This window comes from Equus asinus, chromosome 9, assembly GCF_041296235.1.
Source record: "Equus asinus isolate D_3611 breed Donkey chromosome 9, EquAss-T2T_v2, whole genome shotgun sequence".
Classification (NCBI taxonomy): Eukaryota; Metazoa; Chordata; class Mammalia; order Perissodactyla; family Equidae; genus Equus; species Equus asinus.
In genome coordinates, this window is record NC_091798.1 from 56255790 (window position 1) to 56277415 (window position 21626).

At 35.8% G+C, this 21626-nt stretch overlaps 1 protein-coding gene across 3 annotated transcripts in view; it reads right to left on the reverse strand.

Moving 5' to 3' along the window:
- Window positions 1-21626, reverse strand: part of PRR16 (proline rich 16) — a 478303-nt gene that overhangs the window by 447178 nt on the left and 9499 nt on the right. For all 3 annotated transcript variants that reach the window (XR_001398541.3, XM_014844075.3, XM_070517546.1), the window contains exon 2: window positions 11378-11637. The gene's annotated coding sequence lies outside the window, so the exon portion shown is untranslated. The remainder of the gene's footprint in view (window positions 1-11377; window positions 11638-21626) is intronic.

Consider the following 21626-nt stretch of genomic DNA (forward strand, 5'->3'; position numbering starts at 1 on the left):
CTGACAAGTTTAAAAGATCTTAACTGTTAATTAGATATTTGAGGCTTTTCTAATGGAGCCCCAAAGACCATTTGTATTCAACTGAATAATGCTCATTGTCAAGGCACACCAATGCTTCTTACAAGGAATGAGCAAATAGCTAAGAGTAAAAGATAATATTAGTAATCTCACAAAAACTGCTGCCTGAGATAAACGTAAATTCTTATAAATACATTGTCGATTCTTTGAATGCCTGGTAAAATTGGAGAGACTTTATTTATAATTAAAAGATATTAAAAGACCAGTTTCTCAATCCTCATACTGCATTCAACAGCTGAGTGGGCCTCCTCATCTCTGGTGAGCAACCTCCAACACACTCTGCAACATTCCTGCTTCCAGTTACCCATCACCTGCAAAGGGCATGTGGTAAGTCTTGAATTTTTTGGTGTTGTTGCTCCTCCTTGCTAAGGTCTGCCTCTTGCTCAGCAGTCTCTGTCTTGGTCTCATACAGTGCTGGTGGGATTAAATTCCATTCCTTTTAGTGTAAAAGACCATTTCTATGTTACTCTCCTCAATGAGACTCACATATTTAACAATAGTTTCCTCACCTTTTTCCTCTAAATGCATCATGCTTAAGCTGTCTTAAGGAAATTATTTTATATCAATAAGAGACATAACCAGATTTGTTAATTTTAGAATTTGAACATTACTAGTGAGATGATGAATAAGAAGAGTGCTTATCATCAGTATTAAAATAAAATCTTCAGACAGATTTTTTCAGATTTATTGAGGTATAATTGACAAATAAAATTATAAGATATTTAAAGGAATCCCGCAACTGAGTTAATTAGCACATCCATCACCTCATTTATTTAACTTCTTTTTGGTTTTGATGATAAAATTTATGTTCTGCTTTCTTAGAAAATTACAATTATATAACACAATATTTTCAACTATAGTCACCATGTTATACCTTAGATGCTCAGACCGTATTCATCTGATGACTGAAAATTTGTACCATTTTTACCAACCTCTCCTCAATTCCGCCACAGATCATCCCTTGAGAACCACCATTCTACTCTCTGTTTCTACGAGTGCAACTTCTTTGTTTTTTGGGTTTTTTTAGAATCCACATGTAAATAATGTCATGCTGTATCTGTCTTTCTCTGTCTGGCATATTTCACTTAGCATAATGCCCTCAAGGTTCATCCATGTTGTCAGAAACAGAAGAATTTCCTTCCTTTATATGGCTGAAAACTATCCACTTGCCACATTTTCTTTATCCACTCACCCATCAAGGAACATTTAGGTTGTTTCCATGTCTTGGCTATTGGGAATAATGCTGCAATGAACATGGGAACGCAGTTAGCTCTTTAAGACAGTGATTTCATACCCTTTGGATATATAGCCAGAAGTGGGGTTGCTGGATCATTTGGTGGTTCTATTTTTAATTTCTTGAGGAAACTCTATACTGTTTTCCATAATGGCTGTACCAATTTCCATTCCCACCAACACTGCACCAAGGTTTCCTTTTGTCCACATGGTCACCAGCATTTGTTATCTCCTGTCCTTTTGAAAATAGACATTCTAATAGGTGTGAGGTGATATCCCGTTGTGGTTCTGATTAGCATTCCCCTGAGGATTAGTGATGTTGAGCACCTTTTCAGGTACCTGCTGGTTATCTGTGTGTCTTCTTTGGAAAAATGTCTATTCAGGTCCTTTGCTCATTTTTAAATTCAGTTATTTGGGTTTTTTGCTGTTGAGTTGTATGAGTTCCTTGTACATTTTAGATAGCTATTCCTTATCAGATATGTGGTCTGCAAATATTTTCTCCCATTCCATAGGTTGCCTTTTCATTTTGTTAATTGTTTCTTTTACTGTGCAGAAGCTTTTTAATTTGACTACTCTCAATTGTTATTTTTCTTCGTTACTTGTGCTTTTGGTGTCATATCTAAGAAACCATTGCCAAGACTGATGTGAAGTAACTGTATGGGGTTTTTTCCTAGGAGTTTTATGGTTTCAAGTCTTACTATTAAGTCCATACCGATTTAAGTTAATTTTTTGAGTGGTTTGGATAGTGCCCCAACTTCAATCTTTTGCATGTGAATATCCAGTTTTCCCAGCAACACTTATTGAAGAGACTATCTTTTCCCCACTGAGTTTTCTTAGCTCCCTTGTAACATATTAGTTGACTGTATATACATGGATTTATTTCTAGGCTCTCAATTCCGTTATTGGTCTGTGTGTCTGTTTTTATGCCAGCACCATACTGTTTTGATTAATATAGCTTTATAGTATATTTTGAAATCAGGAAGTATGATGCCTCTAGCTTTGTTCTTTCTCAAGTTTATTTTGGCTACTCAGGGTCTTTTGTGGTTCCAGACAATTTTAGGATTGTTTTTTCTATTTCTATGAAAAATGCCAGTGGAATTTTGATAGGGGTTGCATTGAATCTATAGATCACTTTGAGTAATATGGACATTTTAACAATATTAATTCTTCTGATCCATAAACATGGGATGTCTTTCCATCTGTCTGTGTTTCCTTCAATTTCTTTCATCAAAATCTAGGAGTTTTCAATGTACAGATTTTTCACCTTCTTAGTTAAATTTATTCTTAAGTATCTTATTAGTTTTCATGCTATTGTAAATGCAATTGTTTTTATTATTTCTTTTTACAAATTCTTTTTACTGTATAAAAAATTTAGATGATTTTTGTATGTTGATTTTTTATCCTGCAACTTTACTGAATTATTTTATTAGTTTTAACAGTTTTTGGTGGAGACTTTAAGGTTTTCTATATATAATATCCTATCATCTGCAAATAGCAACAGTTTTACTTCTTCCTTTCTGATTTTAATGCCTTTTATTTCTTTTTCTTACCTAATTGCTCAGGCTAAGACTTCCAGTCCTATGTACTTAGCAGGAAAGCTTTCACCCCTTCACCAATGAGTATGACGTTAGTTGTAGGCTTGTCAAATACAAATTTTATTACATGGAGGTACTTTCCTCCTACACTCAATTTGTTGGGGTCTTTTGGTCATAAAAAGATGTTGAATTTTGTCAAATGCCTTTTCTGAATATATTAAGATGATCATATGATTTTTGTCTTTCATTCTATTAACGTGGTGTAAACACTTCTATTTGCATATGTTGAACCACCCTTGCATCCCAGGGATAACAGCAACTTGATGACAGTATATGATACTTTTAAAGTGCTGTGGAATGCAGTTTGCTAATATTTTGTTGAGAACGTTTGCATCTATATTCATCTGGGTTATCAGAACTGCCGTTTTCTTTTCTTTTAGTGCCTTTATCTATCTTTGATATCATGGTAATGCTGGCCTCATGAAATGAGTTTGGGAGTCTTCCTAGCTCTTAAACCTTTTGAAAGAGTTTGAGAAGAGTTGACATTACTTCTTTAAATGTTTGATAGAATTAACATGGAAACCGTCTGGTCCTGGGCTTTTCTTTGTTGGGAGGGTTTTTGTTTTTGTTTTTTGGAGGAAGATTAGCCCTGAGCTAACATCTGCCTCCAATCTTCCACTTTTTGCTGAAGAAGACTGGCCCCGAGCTAACATCCATGCCCAGCTACCTCTACTTTATGTGTAGGACACCTGCCACAGCATGGCTTGACAAGCAGTGCATGGGTCCACACCTGGGATCTGAACCAGCGAAACCAGGGCCACTGAAGCATAACATGCAAGCTTAACCATTACGCCACCAGTCTGGCCCCTTTGTTGAGAGTCTTTTGATTACTTATTCAAGTTTCTTACTCATTGTTGATATGTTCAGATTTTTTATTTTTTCATGATTCAGTCCTGGTATGGGTCCAGAATTTTATCTTTTTCTTCTAGATTATCCAATTTTTTGGTAAATAATTGTTCTCTCATTGTATGCTTAGTAGTCTCTCATAATGCTTTGCATTCCTGTGGTATCAGTTGTAATGTCTCTTTCATTACTTATTTTATTTATTTGAGTATGTTTTCTCTTTTTCTTAGTTAGTCAAGCTAAAGATTTGTCAATTTCACTTATCTTTTAAAAACGAGGTCAATTTTACTGATTTTTCCTATTTTTTGGTCTCTATTTCATTTATTTCTTTTCTGATATTTGTCATTTTCTTCCTCTGCTAACTTTGGCGTTAGTTTTTTCTTCTTTTTCTAGTTCCTCGAGGTGTAAATTTAGGTTGTGTATTTGAGATCTTTTTTTTTTAATATGGGTGTTTATTGCTATGAACTTCCCTATCAGCATTGGTTTTGCTCTATCCCATAAGTTTTGGTATATTGTGTTTTAATTTTTATTTGTTTCAAGATATTTTTTTATTTCTCTTTTGATTTCTTCTTTGACCCATTGGTTTTTCAGGAGTGTGTTGTTTATTTTCCACATAGTTGTGAATTTCTAGTTTTACTCCTGTTACTGATTTCTAGTTTCGTACCATTGTGGTTGGAAAAGATATTTGGTATGATTTCAATCTTCTTATATTTGCTAAGGATTGTTTTATGACCTAACATATTATCTATCCTGGAGAATGTTCCATGTGAGCTTAAGAAAAATGTATATTCTGCTACTTTTGGATGAAATGTTCTGTAAACGTTTATTAAGTCCATCTGATCTAATGTGTATTTTAAGTTAATGTTTCCTTATTGATTTTCTATCTGGATGATCTATTGTTGAAAGTGAGGTATTGAAATTTCCTACTATTATTGTATTGCTGTATATTTCTCCCTTGAGATATGTTAATATTTGTTTTATATATTTAGGTGATCCTATGTTGGGCCATAAATATTGACTAACATTATATCCTCTTGAACTGGTCTCTTTATCGGTATATAATGACCTTCTTTGTCTCTTGCTACAGTCATTGGCTTAAAGTCTGTGTTGTCTGATATAAGAATAGCTATTCCTGTTTTCTTTTGGTTCCATTTGCATAGAATATCTTTTTCCATCCCTTCAGTTTTAGCCTATATGTGTTCTTAAAGCTGAAGTGAATCTTTTGTAGGCAACATATAGTTGGGTCTTGTTTTTTGATCCTTTCAGCCACTCTATATCTTTTAATTGGAGAATGTAATTCATTTTGATTTAAAGCAATTATTATTATTGTTATTATTTTGGTGAGGAAGATTGGCCTTGAGCTATCATCTGTGCCAATTGTCCTCTATTTGGTATGTGGGACACTGCCACAGCATGGCTTGACAAGTGGTGTGTAGCTCCATGCCCAGGATCTGAACCTGTGGACCCCAGCCTGCTGAAGTGAAGCATGTAAACCCAACCATTATACCACTGGGCTGGGCCTAAAGTAATTATTGATAGGTATGGACTTATTATTGCCATTTTTTAAATTGTTTTCTGGCTGTTTTGTACTTCCTGCTCTCCTTTCTTCCTCCCTTCCTTTGTAAGTTCCTGATTTTCCATAGTGGTATCCTTTCATTCTTTTTATCTGTGATGTATCTACTATAACTTGTTTTGTGATTATCACAAGGCTTACATAAAACACCCTGTAGTTATAACAGTTTATTTTAAGCTTATAACAACTGAATTTCAAACACATATAAAAGTTCTATATTTTTAAACTGATGCCCACATTTGTGTTTTTGATGTCATAATTTACATCTTTTTATATCATGTATCCATTAACAAATTATTGTATTTATAGTTATTTTAAATACTTTTGTCTCTTAACCTTTATCCTAGAATTAGCAAATGTCATTTTCTCAGGAAGCCCATTATTGCCGCCCCTGAACTTTACTTCCTAGTCAACCTCTGTTACAATATCTTGCTTATTTTCTTCATAGCACTTCTCAATGTCTGAAGCTGTCTTGTTGAATCATGTTATTAACTTTTTGTGTCTACATCTTCACCTCCAAATGTAAATTTTTTTCTTTAGGAATATTTTATGAAATAATTTTCAGTTCAGGACATTGGCATGGATCCCAAAATGACCAATCAAGACCTTTCAGAGACCTTTGAAAGGACTGTCATGATTCTAAGATAAAAAGTCTAAGCACAATGTAGACCTGGAACAGCCATTGACTATTTTTGTGACCATGTGGAGAGAGCCTGCCTAATATAGGCAAAAGGCAACAAAAAGGAAAGCAGAATTGAGAGACTGAAAGGCTTAGTCTATACACCATCATTTGAAACACAGCTGTAGGCAGTTCCACGCCTGGATCTCTAATTTGTATGAACTGATAAACTTCCTTTGTAGCTTCAGCTCTTTTGAGTTGAGTTTCTGTCAGTAGTAACAAAATGAAGCCTAATTGCTTTCAAAAAATGTCATGTAAAGACTGACTAACAGAGTGATGGATTTTAACTGGTCAGATTGTAGTAGCCCAGCTGCAGACATAGGCAGGATATTTATTATGTAGGTATATGCTCTAAGTTTTAAAAATTGTATGCCTCCCAGCATCCCACTCTTCTCCACAAATACCAGTTCTTATAAATAGTAGATACAGTTGTTTATAGATTAAGATTTTAAATGCTAGATTTTCTTTTACCTTGTAGAAGATAATATGACATTTATGTCACTTAAGATGAAAATTAAAAGAAAAACATTCTGCATTAATTAAAAATGTAAATACATAAGATATTTTTAGACGATCCCATTTTTATTTCCTTTTGTAATTCTTTGCAGACAAGTGAGTAAATATCATTTCATAAGAATATGTTAAATTGTATTTTTCTATTTCATCAGAATATCTCTAAGAATTTTTAAAATGTAAATGAAGCAAATGCAAATGGGATATTATTGTAGTGACTCGTTACTTCTGCTTAACTTCATACAATAAATGAAACAAAAAGGAAAATAGGTCTTGTGCATTTTTAAAACTTAGAGAGGAATTCAATCGGCATGTGTCTGGAAACAAATAGTAAAAGCAATTTGTTTTCCTATTTATGTTTAAGACTAGTAGGTCTCCTACATATTGCTATTAGTAATGAAAAGTTTAATTTATGGACAAGACATTGAGGGCAAATTTTATTAATAAAAATAATATGCTATAAAATATATGTATCTTTGCAGGATATTATATTCAGAAATCCCAAGGATTGAAGAAATATGAAAGTCAGACAAAAGGGATTGACACTATTGCTTATATAGTACAGTACTGACTTCCCATAATACCCTAGAGGGAATATGCAATAACTTCACAGGAGAAGCAAGACAGCCATGAACTATATATATAAAAATAACTAAATATGTTTCTAAATAAAAGTATGTCAAATGTAACTTCACTTAGCTGACTTCCTCAAGAAAACATGGGAGTAGTTTATTGGGGAGATGATTTTTTAGGAAACACCAGTAGGACTTCATCCTCCTCCCATAGCCCCCCAATAAAGGAGACAGGGAAAGGGTGGAAGGGAATGCCATCAATAAAATGTTCGTTACTAAATGAGTTATCCCTGTGGGTAACTGGATCTTAATATACTAGGGAAATCTGGAAGCCACTGTAGAGCAGCTCAGACTCATTGCACCCAAGTGGCAAGGGAGCTAGGGTACTTATATACCAACTCTAGTCAGTCACTGATTGACAGATGCTCGGGGTAGTGAGGGAAGAATAGTAATTCTCTGGCACCTTGGGCTGGTCCTACATGTAAACTCCTGGCTTGGAGGATACTCTATCCAAAATATGCAGGTACCAATAGCTGGAGTCAAGTTGGAGTACAGTAAAACAGTAAAGGTTAGGGGATGTGGGCAGGCATTGACATCATTTACTCCATCTCCCCTGCCCAACGAGTATGGTGCTGGGGCCGATCAAATACTAAAACTATCTGAGGGTTCTCCTGTAAAAGAATTAATGTTGACCCCACCCACCCAGCCCTCTACATACACTCCACTCTTACTCTCTGGATATATGTAATTTTAAGGCTTCAAAATATTTAAAATTAAAAACGTAATTTCTATCTGAGATTACTTACAGTTCTTACTTCTCATACAAACAATCTTGACTTGCAGAACTTCCAAATAAATAGAATAAATAGACGCAAAAAAGACTGCAAGGCAAATCTCCTTTGCCCTCTACTCAAGATTTATGCCTCCATTGGCATCTCCTATCACTCTTTCCTTTCACCAGTCCGCAATACAATTTTCAATATTTTGTCCTATTCTTTCTATAATTTGGCATGCTACCGATAAATTTCATTAGATAAAACATCTCATTTTCTCTGTTAAGAAATACACACTGCCCTTCTCACTCCCACTAACACGCTGCCTCCAAAACTGTGAACACTTATCCCGTTAGCTACACAGCAGGCCTATCCTCCTCCTGTCTTCTGAAAATTTTATTGTACACCAATTCTACTATATTCCACAAATAGTTCTATGTGCTTTCTACAAAATGGTGAAAATCCAAAGTTTATAGTTACTTGGTTTAGGCAGCATGAGTGTAACAGAGAGAGGCTCTTCTTTCTAGAGTAACTGAGTCTGAGTAGCCAGGAAGGAAAAATAGAGCCTTTTATGCCTTTAATGGCTACACAAGGAGATAGGTAAAAATGTCAAAAAGAAAATGACATGAGTTAGAGAAGACAAATGTTAATGAAATACAGGAAGACATTATAACTTCTTAATTAAAAAATTCCTAATGCATTTAATATTTGAAGAGTTCTGTAATAATTTTTTTTCACTCAGAGGTATCAGTTTTCCCCCATTTTACAAAAGGATACCATGGAATAGGAGAACACAGTTTCATGTTAAATGATTGTAAAACACATTTCTTCTAAGCATGGAAATACGTCCTTGGTAAACAGAATTGTGAAACGCTTCCAACATTTTACACAGAAAGTTAAGCTTTGATTTTAAGTACTTCCTTCCTTTCTGGCACTACAAGATGTTCCAGGCTCATCTTGTATATTTCTTTCCTCAGCCTTAGAGTCAACAATTTCTCCAAGGAGTGCCAGTATCTTTTACCGGAAAAAAAATATTAGGAAACCAGATTTTGGCACTTATTGTGCTTATTGATCCTGGACTGTTTTTGCTTCCAGAGGACAGAGCAAGGAAATTTGTATGTGCATACTAACCCATGTATATACAGTCATGCACCACAGAATGATGTTTTGGTCAAGGACAGACAGCATATATGATAGTGGTCCTATAACATTAGCACCATATAGCCTAGGTGTGTAGTAGGCTACACCATCTAGGTTTGTGTATGCTCTATGATGTTCATATAGTGATGAAATCGCCTAACAACATATTTCTGAGAGTACACCTCTGCCATTAAGTGATGAATGACTGTACATATGTCTATAAATATTTGGATGTAGTCTTTGGTATCTACATTAAGCTAAATATGACTTCATACTCATGCTTCTCTTTCTCATTACCATATAGATCCTTCTAGTCTCTTCCCTTTGTTTATCTGCAACCTCTCACTTCAACAGTGAGATACCTGATTCCATCCTTTGTCAAACACTCCCTTAATTATTCACTTCTAGTATACATGTATAACAGTATGAGATTATTAAACCAAACCCCATGGGAAGCTTGCTTTAGCAATTAGGATATAGTGTTTATGTACAGTTTCTTTTGCCTTTAATCTTTTAGACTCCACTCATTTCCAAAGTTGTTTGGGTCAACATCTTTTTCTTCACTCCCCTCAGTAAGGTCATTCTATACATTTTTCAACACAGTTAGATTCTCTTGTCACAATCTTTGTCCTTTCCTCAGATTCCCTAACCTCCTAAATTATTTTTTAAATTTGCATACATGAAAGTTCACTCTTTATGCTGTAAAGTTCTGTGGGTTTTGGCAAATACATAGTGTCTTCTATCTGTCATTACAGTATCACAAAAAATAGTTTCACTACCCTAAAAAAAATCCCATGGGCTTCACCCATTCAGCCTTCTTCCCAAACCTCTGATAATCACAGATTATTTTAATGTATCTATACTTTTGCCTTTTCCAGAATGTCATATAATTTGAATTGCATAGTATGTAGCCTTTACAGACTGAGTTCTTTCACTTATAAGCTTTGATTTTATATTACTTGTTATACCTAAAAATAATATGATTATTTTTTCTATGTGCACAGGTGATGTTTAGATTCTCAACTGATGCTGACACATGTCAGGTGGCCTGGAAGGAGCTATACCAGCTAAAACAGTATCTGCTAGGTTGATAGGAGTTATTCTAAACTGGTGGGCTATCCCAAAGAATCTTTAGAGCAGAAGGATGGAAGGAGAATGAGTGAAAGAAAAAGAACTAAAGAGAGAAAAAGAGAGAGATTGATTGATTGAACTTAGTAAATATTAAAAGCAAGCTGAACTGGATAATCCAAATACCCGAACTCTTACCAGTGTGCATAAATTGTTTTAGGGTTCTGTTGGAACATGAATGAAAACATTCCCAGGCATAACAGTGTGATCACGTGCCTATATCTTTAATTAAAATGCTACCAATGAGCTGTGGTATAACAATCATTTCAACTGTATTTCCATCTGTAACTAAAATATATGAACACTGTAATGGGGGTAAATGATGGAGCCGGGGTGGAAAGAGGCTGACACCAGTGTGGTGTGACCTTTTCTATAGGTAAAAGTGGGGTCTTACCCAGAGAGGGTGATCTCTAATAACTGTATGATTATATATGATTAACAAACATTCATGAAATCTCATCATTAGTGTCATTTCACAAGAATCCTTAAAAAGCTTAGGTGTGAAGATAGTAACATTTTTCCTCCTATTCCTGAAAATCATATAGAAGCAATGAAGAGAATGAGAAATACAAAATTAACTCCATTTTTATAAAACTAGAAGAAATCTAAAAATTACAAAGAAGAAAATAGGTGTAATGGATACAAAAAACCAGTAATGATTATCTGTGGGTAGAGTAGATGGAAACAGAGAGAGAAAGATATGGTTTCAGATCACAGGAAAAAAAAGCAGAAAATATACTCCTTAAAGTTAACGGGTACATTCTAAGGGGTAAAACTAAATCCTTTCTGTAGGAAGATAATGTACAGACATGGCCACAGGAGAATTTTTTAGAACAAGTTTTGTTCTAAGAAGCAAAGAAGATGAGGAATCAACCAGAAAAGCCATACTCACAGGAAGCATTCTGTCTCTGAGGCAGTGAGGGAGAAGAGAAACTTCGAATTGTTTAAAATCCCACAGGCGTCCAATTTCATTACGAGACAGTGAAAGTTAAAATGAGCTTATGAGAAAAATTTCTTCTGCACCAATACATTACCTTGATTCCTCCCACACATAAACCATATGAAATAATCTTAGGGTGAATTTTGCTCCATCACAAATGAAAAATTTTAAAAACGTACCATGATCAGATCTATACAAAGATAATACAAGAAAATTGGACAAGAGAAACCAAAAAGGAGAAAAATAGTAGAATAGAAGAACATGCCGAGGGGAAAATGGAACAGGTAAAAATCTTATTTCAAATACTCACCATGAATATTATTTGAAAGTAACTTCTGGGGGGCCAGCCCGGTGATGTAGTGGTTAAGTTCAGTGTGCTCTGCTTTGGTGGCCTGGGTTTGCAGGTTCAGATCCTGGGCATGGACCTACACCACTCATCAGCCATGCTGTGGCGGCAACCCACGTATAAAGTGGAGGAAGAATGGCACAGATGCTAGCTCAGGACTAATCTTCCTCAGGAAAAAAAAAAGTCACTCCTGCATTAGTCGTCTGTATGAAGAGAGATAAAACCTATAAAGGAAATAAAAGATGAGCTGATAAAACATAGAAAGAATTAGAAGAAAACAAAACTATTATATAAATAAAGGCAAAATTAAAGGAGTACAAAGAAAATGAATATTCCTTAAAACACAGCAAGACACATAGGGACTATAATTCAAAAGTGAATAAAAGTAATGTGTAATGTTAAAATATAAAATGTAAAATATAAAATGTTAAAAACAATTAAAAGATGGAGAGAGAGACAACTTGTGAATGGCAGCATGAGTTATCCACAGACTCATTCCTGACAAAATTTAAGTGGTGAAAATTATTTTAAAACAAACAAGCAACCATTTAAAGTCTCAGGAAACTGTCCTAAGGGCATGCAGAAAACTGAGAAACATTTATTTGAGAAAATCTATTAAATCTCTGTAAGAACAGTAAGACTGTGCGGCACTTGAGCCCCAACCTGCTAGCCCCTGACTCGTCTCAACAGGACCAGCTTCACTCTGATGGGCCTAGAAGATGGCCTCTTCTCCTCCTGGCTCCCAAAAACTGCAGTAAATCCCCCCAAGGGGAAGCTCACCGCACTTCCCACCCTCCCCCTCAGCTCTGCACTGCAGAGGCTGAAGCCAGGAAACTGCAGCTTAGAGTCTGGAGGCTCCTGTCCTCTACCCAGCCTCCCCTCATGAGGTGAAGTCTTCCCCCGAGATAAGGCAGGCCAAGAATACTGAGGACCACTCACCCTCAGCCCAGCTGAGTCACAGGGCGGAGGTTGCAAGCAGGGAAAGACAAGCGAGGAAGACCAGCGGCTACTGCCTCACTCAGTGCTTTGCTCATAAAGCAGGAGTGTCAGCTGAAGAGAAGCAGGTCATTGTCCCCACCTCCAGCCCTGGACCAGTGGGGCAGAAATTATGCCCAGGGAGAGTGGTAGGCCATAAGAACAGAGCACTCTAAAGCTCTACCCAAGGGAACTGACTTAATTGTTCCCAAGGGACAATTTGCTGCTGAGATTTTCAAAGGCTGTTGGGTGATATTTTTGTTCTGTTTTTTAATAATTTCCTCACAATGTGTGGAAATTAAAGCCTAAGGGAACTTTCAAAAGCAATGAAGATGAAGTGAAGGGTCTATTCTGTTAGGTAATAGAAGTCCAGAGGTAGGCTAGAGGGTTGCTATGATTCCCTCATGCCATTGTCAGGAATCCAGGTTCATTCTATCTTTCTGTTCAATCATATTTAATGAATAACTTCCATTCTCAAGATGACTTCATTGTCCAAAAAGGCTGGTGGAGTGCCTGTCATCATGTCTGCATTCCAGATAGAAGAAAGAAATAAAAATGTGAAGGGCAAAGAGGCCCTACAAGTGCATTTGCTACTTTAAGGCAAGCATCTTTGAAGTCCCATGATTACATTTCATTGACAATAATTTAGTCACATGGCCACATCTTGCTGCATAGGAGCAAGAAAAATAATATATATTTAGCTGGGTATATGTCGATATTTCTTTTTAAGTGAGTCAAAACCAAGAAATGTGGGAAAGACTTAGGTTTGATTAAATCAAAATAATGTGTACAGCAAATACTACTCTGAGTAGTCACAGACAAACAGCAAACTAAGAGTGTGCATGTCAGTTCATATCCCAGACGAGGAAGAAATTCAGGTATATAGAGAGAGCACCTCCAAAATAATACAAAAAAGGCAAGGGATTCCATTTGAAAACCAGCAAATTATATAAACAATTTACAGAGTTGGCTTTTAAACATAAGAACATGCTTAAATCAAAGAAAATAGAAATGCACATTAAAACTATACTGAGATACCAACTTCCACTTATCAGATTGGCCATAATCAAAAAGATTGATTTTTAAAAACTGGATTGTCAAAGGCATGCAAATGGCCAATCAGCAAATGGAAAGATGCTCAACATCATAGAGTGTCAGGGAAATACAAACGAAAATCACAATGAGATATCACCTTACACCTGTTAGAATAGCTATCATCATAAAAACAAGAAATAACAAGTGTTGGTGAGGATGTGGAGAAAAGGGGATGCTTGTACACTGTTGGTGCGGATGTAAATTGGTGCAGCCACTATGGAAAACAATATGGAGGTTCCTCAAAACATTAAAAATAGAACTACCACATGGTCCAACAATTCCACTTTTGAGTGTTTGTCTGAAGGAAACGGAATCATTGTCTTGAAAAGATATTTGCGCCGCAATGTTCATTGCAGCACTATTTACAATAGGCAAGATATTAAAACAACCTAAGTGTCCATCAATGGATAAATGGGTAAAGAAAGTGCAATATAGATTGCATAGAATGTGATATATATACACACACACGATGGAGTATTGTTCAGCCACAAAAAGAAGGAAATCCTACTATTTGCAACAACGTGGAAGGACCTAGAGGGCATTATGCTAAGTGAAATAAGTCAGAAAGAAAAAGACAAATACTTATGTGTGGGATCTTTAAAAAAACAACTCATAAATACAGAGAACAATGGTGGTTGCCAGAGTTGAGAGGTGGAGGGTGGGAGAAATGAGTGAAGGTGATCAAAAAGTAGAAACTTCCAGTTATTAGATAACGTAAGTCCTTGGGATGTAATGTACAGTGTGGTGACTATAGCTAACAATACTGTTGTCTATTTGGATGTTGCTAAGAGAGTAAATCTTAAAATTTCTGATCATAAGAAAAAAAATTTGTAATCATGTGTGCTGATGGATGTTAACTAAATATATTATAGTAATTATAGTAAATATATTATAGTAATGCAACATATACATATATCAAATCATTATGTTGTACACCTAAAACTAATACAATGTTATTGGTCAATTATATATCAGTAAAAAAAGATAGGAAACTAAGTTTTTTAAAAAAGGCTTGCAGTGGGTATGAGGCGCATGTAGTCTATACGTTGTTGGGAGGGGTGTCAATTGATACAACCCCTATTGAAAGCAGTTTGGAAATGTCTGTGAATATTACAAAAGAGCATAACTTTTTCCTCAGCAATCCTTCTTCTATGCATCTCTTCTACACATGCACAAACATTTGTAAAAAGTGACACACGCAAGGCTATTCACCATGCTTTGTAATAGCAAAGATGGGAAACAATAGTTCCTGTATTAATGGAGTGAAATAAATAATGCTGAATAACTAGTGGAATGCAATGCAGCAGTAAAAAGAAGAATGAGATGTCCTTTGTGTGTAGTATACCAGTATCTGTGAGAGGAAAAGGGAGAAAACATATACATCTGATGTATCTATAAGAATGAATAAAATCTCTGAAAGAAGTTTTATATAAAATCTTTGAAAGAAAAATCTCTGAAATAAAATCTCTGAAAGAAGATCAGCATACAAAGCTGATAACGTTATTGGCCTTGGCGGAGGGAACTAAGTGACTTGACCTGAGGTGAGGAGAAGTAGAAAGAATGTTTACTGTGTACCTTTTACATTTAGAACCATGTAAACGCATCACTGTAATGGTTAAATTTTTATGTCAACTTGACTGGGCCATGGAGTGCACAGATGTTTGGTTAAACATTATTTTGGGGTGTGTCTCTGAGGGTGCTTTTGAATGAGGTTGACATTTGAATTGGTAGACAGAGGAATGTAGGTTGCCCTCCCCAATGTGGGTGGGCCTCTTCTAACCCGTTGAAGGCCTGAATAGAACAAAAACTGCAGAGGAAAAAGTCTGCTCTCTGGGCCTATCTTTCAGCTAGGATGTTGGTCCTCTCCTGTCTTGGGACTTGGACTTGACTGGAGCTTATACTATTCGTTCTCCTGGTTCTCAGGCCTTCAGGCTCAGACTGGACCCATACCATTGCCTCTCCTGGGTCTCCAGCTTGCTGACTGCAGATCTTGGGATTTCTCAGCTTCCAAATCGTGGGAACCAATTTCTTATAATGAAGCATGTCTATCTATATCTGTATATCTGTATCTATATATCTATACCATTTCTGTTTCTCTGGAGCATCCTGACTAATATAATTTCCTATTGAAAAATGAAATAATTTTAACTACCAGGCTTATTTTAATTAGGATAATGGACTTTATTCTGTAGAAGATTAACATGTTATTATCGTTTCTGGTAAATCCTTGAAGAAATTATGCTTTAGAGTCCTGAATCCTTCTGATACTCACCATAAATTTCATATTATTTTTCTCTGCCTCATGGAAAAAATGCAAAGTTAACAAATTGTGACTAGAGGTAAGTTATACTAAAATGTGCATTTATTCTCTAGGAAAGATAAATTGCACATGTTGCAATAAGTGCAATAGGAAATGCTACAGAGTTCTTATAATAAATATCAAAGTGTTATCAGATATTGTTATTTTAAGTTTTTCCTAAAAATTAAACAAACAAAAATGATGAAAACAAACAAAAAAAAAGCAGAGTGCTATTTTCCCGTTGAACATGATTCCAAAAAAGTAATGGAGTTATAACTAGACCTTGGCACTACCCATAATTCATTCCTCAGGAGTAGAATAAAATGGATTAGCATATTTTCCTCCTTTCATACCACAGTGTGTGTCTACCCCTGAAAACACCCAGGGTAGGACTCAGACATGCTCAGTATTTTTAAAAATGAAAAATCCCCTTATGCATAAAGCTGAGTAAGACCTAAATGTAATTTTAAATGATTTGGATAAAAAATAAAAGAGACTTCTTGAAAAACTCCTTTTGCCAGATTTTTATCTCTCAGTATTCTGACCCTCTATTTTGCTATCAAAAATAAATTAATTAGTTAGAACCTGAAAAAGAGAAGGGAGTTATCTTGATCCAGGAAAGAGTTCTAAAGATATAGTTAAATTCTCTTTATTACAGACTAGTTAATCTAAATAATTCATTTCATCACTTCTTATCTTGTTTTAGGGGACAAAATATGGAATTGGTGATGGTGAGTTTTGTTAGGTAAAAGGAGGATGAGGATTAGTGGGGAGTATAAGTATTAACTGTGAAACTCTGATAGCCAGTCTATCTTAAACAGTAGAAGGTTATTTCTCAAGAGTATATAGTCCAAGTGAGTTTTCCTGGAAAGTGGCTTTCTGTAAGTGGAGGTTCATGGATTCCAACTCCTTCCATATGTGGTTTCCCTGTCTTCAAGCTATAGCTTCCAGTGTTGCCAAAGGAAAGGGAAAGACCACAGAGGATCACATCTAAGAGTCTGCCCAGGAAGTACAGCAAGTCACCTGGCTCTCATTCCATTAGCTGGAACTCAGTCACATAGACACACCTAACCGCAAAGGAGGCTGGGATATGCAATCTAGAGGGAAAAGGCTGGCTGTCAGTAGCAGTCTCTGCTGTACGCATTGAGGTATCATAATAGGAATTCGTGGCCCTAAAGTAGATAGGTGGCAGCATGCATGCTTTCGGCACCATTGAGAGTTGGATAAGGAAAGAGAGAAATGTGAGGTAAAAGTGAAGTGGAGAGGCAAAATTTCAACACTTCGCCACAAACTCTTCCCAAAGATATGCTGGAAAGCCTGGGTCAAATTACAAAGACAAATGTGGCAATCATTTCTTTCTATTCCTAGTATGGCACACATTATCTGCAAACATGGACCTCCACAAACTCCAAGATCCTCCTAAAGTAAGTTTTTATTTCTTCATACGATTTGAAAAATTGCTGTGACTTGAAGTTACATAGGTAAGTTTTATGGAAGGTTGATGAAAGTATTGACTTTAGATTAATCTGACAATGATGCACAAGATAATTTAGAGATTTCAAGAAGAAAAAGCAGATAGAGGTTTAAAAAAAGGAGGTCACCTTCGGAGAAACACGGGATGTTCTGAGAGAAAGGATAAAAGTAATAGATACAAAAAAAAAGTTAAAAGAATGGAAGGAACAATTTCTTTTCTTTGACTTTGGTGTCATGGATTTTTTAAAATTCACTTCTCTCTTGGAACAAAATCTTCAGTGCTGTAAAAAAACACTGTTAACGTTTCTGAGTTTTTTTCCAGTGAACTTCCATTTTCTCAATGGTATGGCTAACCTTTCTCATTATTCAAAGATCAAAATTCGTTGAACAATTTTTTAATATTATTACCATAAATATTCCAAAGAATATTCTTATTCTCATGATGACAAACTTTGATTAGAAGGGGGAAAATCAAGAGAAAATAAATGAAGAGCATCTAATAATAATAATTAACAACTTAACATGTGAAAGAGGGCAATATTCTTTGACATAGAGGAGGAAACTTCATAATTAAAAGTCCACCCATTGAGCTGACAGAGATTAAATTTTTATGCAGCCACTTCTCTCCTTTTATGTATTATAAATCATGAATATTAATGAGGAAATTCAATTATTCATAAAACACCACAAAGTATAAGTTTAGCTTGCTAATTAGATCTAAACTTTGGATGGTCTCTGCAACTTATAAGGACAAATCTATGATATTTTCATTTTAAAATAAAATGGTCAAATTTAATGAAAATATAATTTGTAAAGATTTTGCTATAAAGTGAATGACACTGCTAGAATGAATTTGTGAAATACCCAGGCATTTATAAAGTCAAAGAAAGATGAATTCTTGCTTCAGAACTGGGTCATGGGCAATCGCTAGGTCAATGAGGAAAATAAAATCTGCTCATTGCTCGTATATAACCTCAGATGAAGTGGGAATGTGACTACTACACACCTCACTTCATGCAACAAGTTTGATAATTTTTGATTGGGAGACAGGAAGGAACTCTAACCTTCCTCCCATTCCCCCGTAGCTCCCTGGTTTAAAAGAGGAAGTTTGAAGTTAGGCTTTTTGGAAGTTCTGGCTGACAGTACTTATGAGGGGCTTTGTTCTAGTGGCTGAGTGAGTCTCTGGAGATCAACTTTGGGGAGCCCAAGGTGAGAAGTAGAAAGCGGTGGCCTTCAGAGATCCGTCGTATCCTTAAAGTCAAGTCAACAGTGCCTCTTCCCCATCCTCAGTGTTCCTGGTCTCTCATTATTCACAAGATGCCAAGAAGGAAATGAATGATGACTTGACTTCTCTCTGCACAGGAAGAACGTAAGGAGTTGGGAGGGCAGGAAAACTTCCACCAAGTGCCTCAGCAAACACCTGGGAACCTGCCTGCTTCTACGGCTGCAGCCTATCATGGCCAAAATCATCTTCCACCACTGGTTGGGATGCCACCTTTTTCGGTCCTCCACCAACTGAATCTGCACTGCAGGAAGCCAGCAAACAACAGTAGCAGTATTCTTACGGGTGCCCAGGAGCTTACAGAGGAAGATCAGTCAGAAACAAAATAGACCTTTCGGAGCATCCAGACGATAACTTTAATTTTCAAGGGGGTGGGAGGTGCATTTAAGGAAATTCAAGTATACCACCATCATGCAGGAAAAAAAGCCTTTCCGGATCTTAAAAGAACATGGGTTCCCAAATAATTCAGTAAATAAAAAAACAACATGATCCCGTGCAGGACAACCTGGACTATTGAATGTAAAAGAGAAAAAAACAATTTATAGCAAAGAGAAAAATATTAAGATACAGAAAACAGAAAGGAAAAGATATACAGTTGAGAGAATTAACCCAGGAGATCCAGTATGTGCACAATAACAGATGCAGAAGCTGAAGGCAATTAAGAAGAAAAAAATTAAATGCATAATAATCAAAGGCAACAATGATAAGAAAAAAGTGAACAAAAAAACTGCAATGTAGAATAAATAGCAAACTCAAGGTAAGGAAGAAGAGAGAAAGCATATCAGTAATTACCCTAAATGTGGAGCATCCGAATTCTTCAGTCAAAATACAGAGGTTACTAGGTTATGTTAAAAAAAAAAAAAAAAAAATAGCAGGCTCCCATGGCTGGGTGGTTAAGTTCACATGCTCCACTTCGGTGGCCTGAGGTTCACTGGTTTGGATCCTGGGCACAGACCTACACAAAGCTTGTCAGGCCATGCTGTGGCAGTGTCCCACTTAGAAGAACTAGAATGACTTACGACTAGGGTATACAGCTATGTACTGGGGCTTTGGGGAGAAAGAAAAAAAGAGGAAGATTGGCAACAGATCTTAGCTCAGGGCCAATCTCCATCACCAAAAAGTTATTAAAAGAAAAAAGCACAGCTATTTGATATTTAAAAGAAATATTGGAAAAGATAAAGAGAAAATGCAAATAGAAAGAAAATAGTATCCGACAAGGTGAAATTTAAGGTACAAAGAATTAAAGAAGATGAAACTGGAGAGAATTTAAGCATTTAATAATAAAATTCAAATTCATGAAAAAGATAGATTCATTAAACTGTGTGCACCAAACAAAATGGCAGATAAATAAGTGAAGCAAAGCTCTCAAAATGGAAAAACAAAACAAAAAAGCTTGGGTAAAATTGATTAAAATTAGAGTGGGAGACTAAAATAGCCCTCCTCCTGTCTTGGACATATCTAGCAGGCAAAAGTCAACAAGGTTGCTGTGATCTGAATGCTGTGTCCCCCCAAATTCATATGTTGAAATCCTAAAGCCCAAGGTGATAGTATTAGGAGGTGGGGACTTTGGGAAGAGATTAGGTCATGAGGGCAGAGCCCTCAGGAATGGGATTAACACCCTTTTGAAAGAGGCCAAGGGAGCTCCCTCACCCCTTCCACCTTGCAAGAACACAGGGAGAAGTCAGCAGTCGCAACGGGAAGGAGGGCTCTCACCTGACCACGCTGGTACCCTGATCTTGGCCTTCTAGCCTACAGAAATGTAAGAAATAAATTTCTATTGTTTATAAGCTGCCCAGTCTATGGTATTTTGTTATAGCAGCCAGAGCAGACTAAGACAAGGGTATATAAGAATTGAATTTAAAAGAAAAAAGAAAACCTTGAACACACACCCAACACCCACATGCATATATAAAACCTCCCTCCCTCAAATGGAGAATAAATATGTTTGTTTCTAATGTTCATGAACCACTTACAAAAAATGTAATCATTTTCTTGGGCATATAGAAACTACACTAATTAAAAAGTAGAAAATTATGCACCAGATCCTCTGGTCAGAATCCAGCAAAATTAGGACTAAACAGTAAAAAAAAGGACACAGCTTTTTACTTCATTAGAAATTATGAAATAACCCATAGATCAAAGAGGAAATCCATAGAAAAAAGCAAAACACCTTGAAATTATTGAAAAAAGAATACTTCATACTGAAAACCTATGGGACAGCAAAAACTGTGCTAAGAAAATGTCTATTTAATTCCTTCAATAATAAAAAAGAAAGACTAAAAATGAAAAAGCCCCTAATTTTACATAAAAGCTCAAATAAAAGAACAATGCAACGGAAAGAAACAATGAAATTAAAAAGGTAAAAGCTGAAATTAATGAAGCAGAAAATAACCAAAATTAGTAGAAAGAATAAATTTAAAAAGCTGCTTATTTGTACTGATGAATAAAATAGTTAAACCTCTTGTTCTTCCAACAAGAGAGAGGAGAGCGAAAAAGGAAAAATAAAGAAAGAAAGAGATATCAAATTAAAAGAAAAGTGATACACCCACAGAAAAGGGAAAATCAAAGCAATACTTGGAACTCCATGGCGATGCATTTAAAAAGTTAAAAGAAATGGATAATTTCCTTAAAAAACATAAATTGACAAAATTGAAAATCCCCAGAACTAGAAAACAGATTAATTAGCATAATATTGTTGGTTCTTTCTGTGAAGTTACATGGAGGTTTTGACAGAAGAATGACTAAGCCAACTACCTGAATAGCTCTGGTTCTGGGAATTTAGAGATGGCCCATTATAACAGTTTATCCTGGAAACAAATGGTACTCAGTATGACTGAAAATGTGAAAGCTACAAACCCAGCATTCAGGAGTCCGTGGTTGCACCTCTTTGAGAGAAATCCTATTGAAGTGTATTGTTAAACAAATCGAAAGGTAAGCACCAATTGGAAATACCCAGGCCACAAATCTTGTATAGGTGTTTTACTTGTATTCATCTGAGCTTAAGGGGCTATTCAATTGTTAGTCCAAATCTAGGTTGGTTTAATTTTAAAAGAACTTGCTTTGATACTGGTGGGAGGTAACTTTCATAA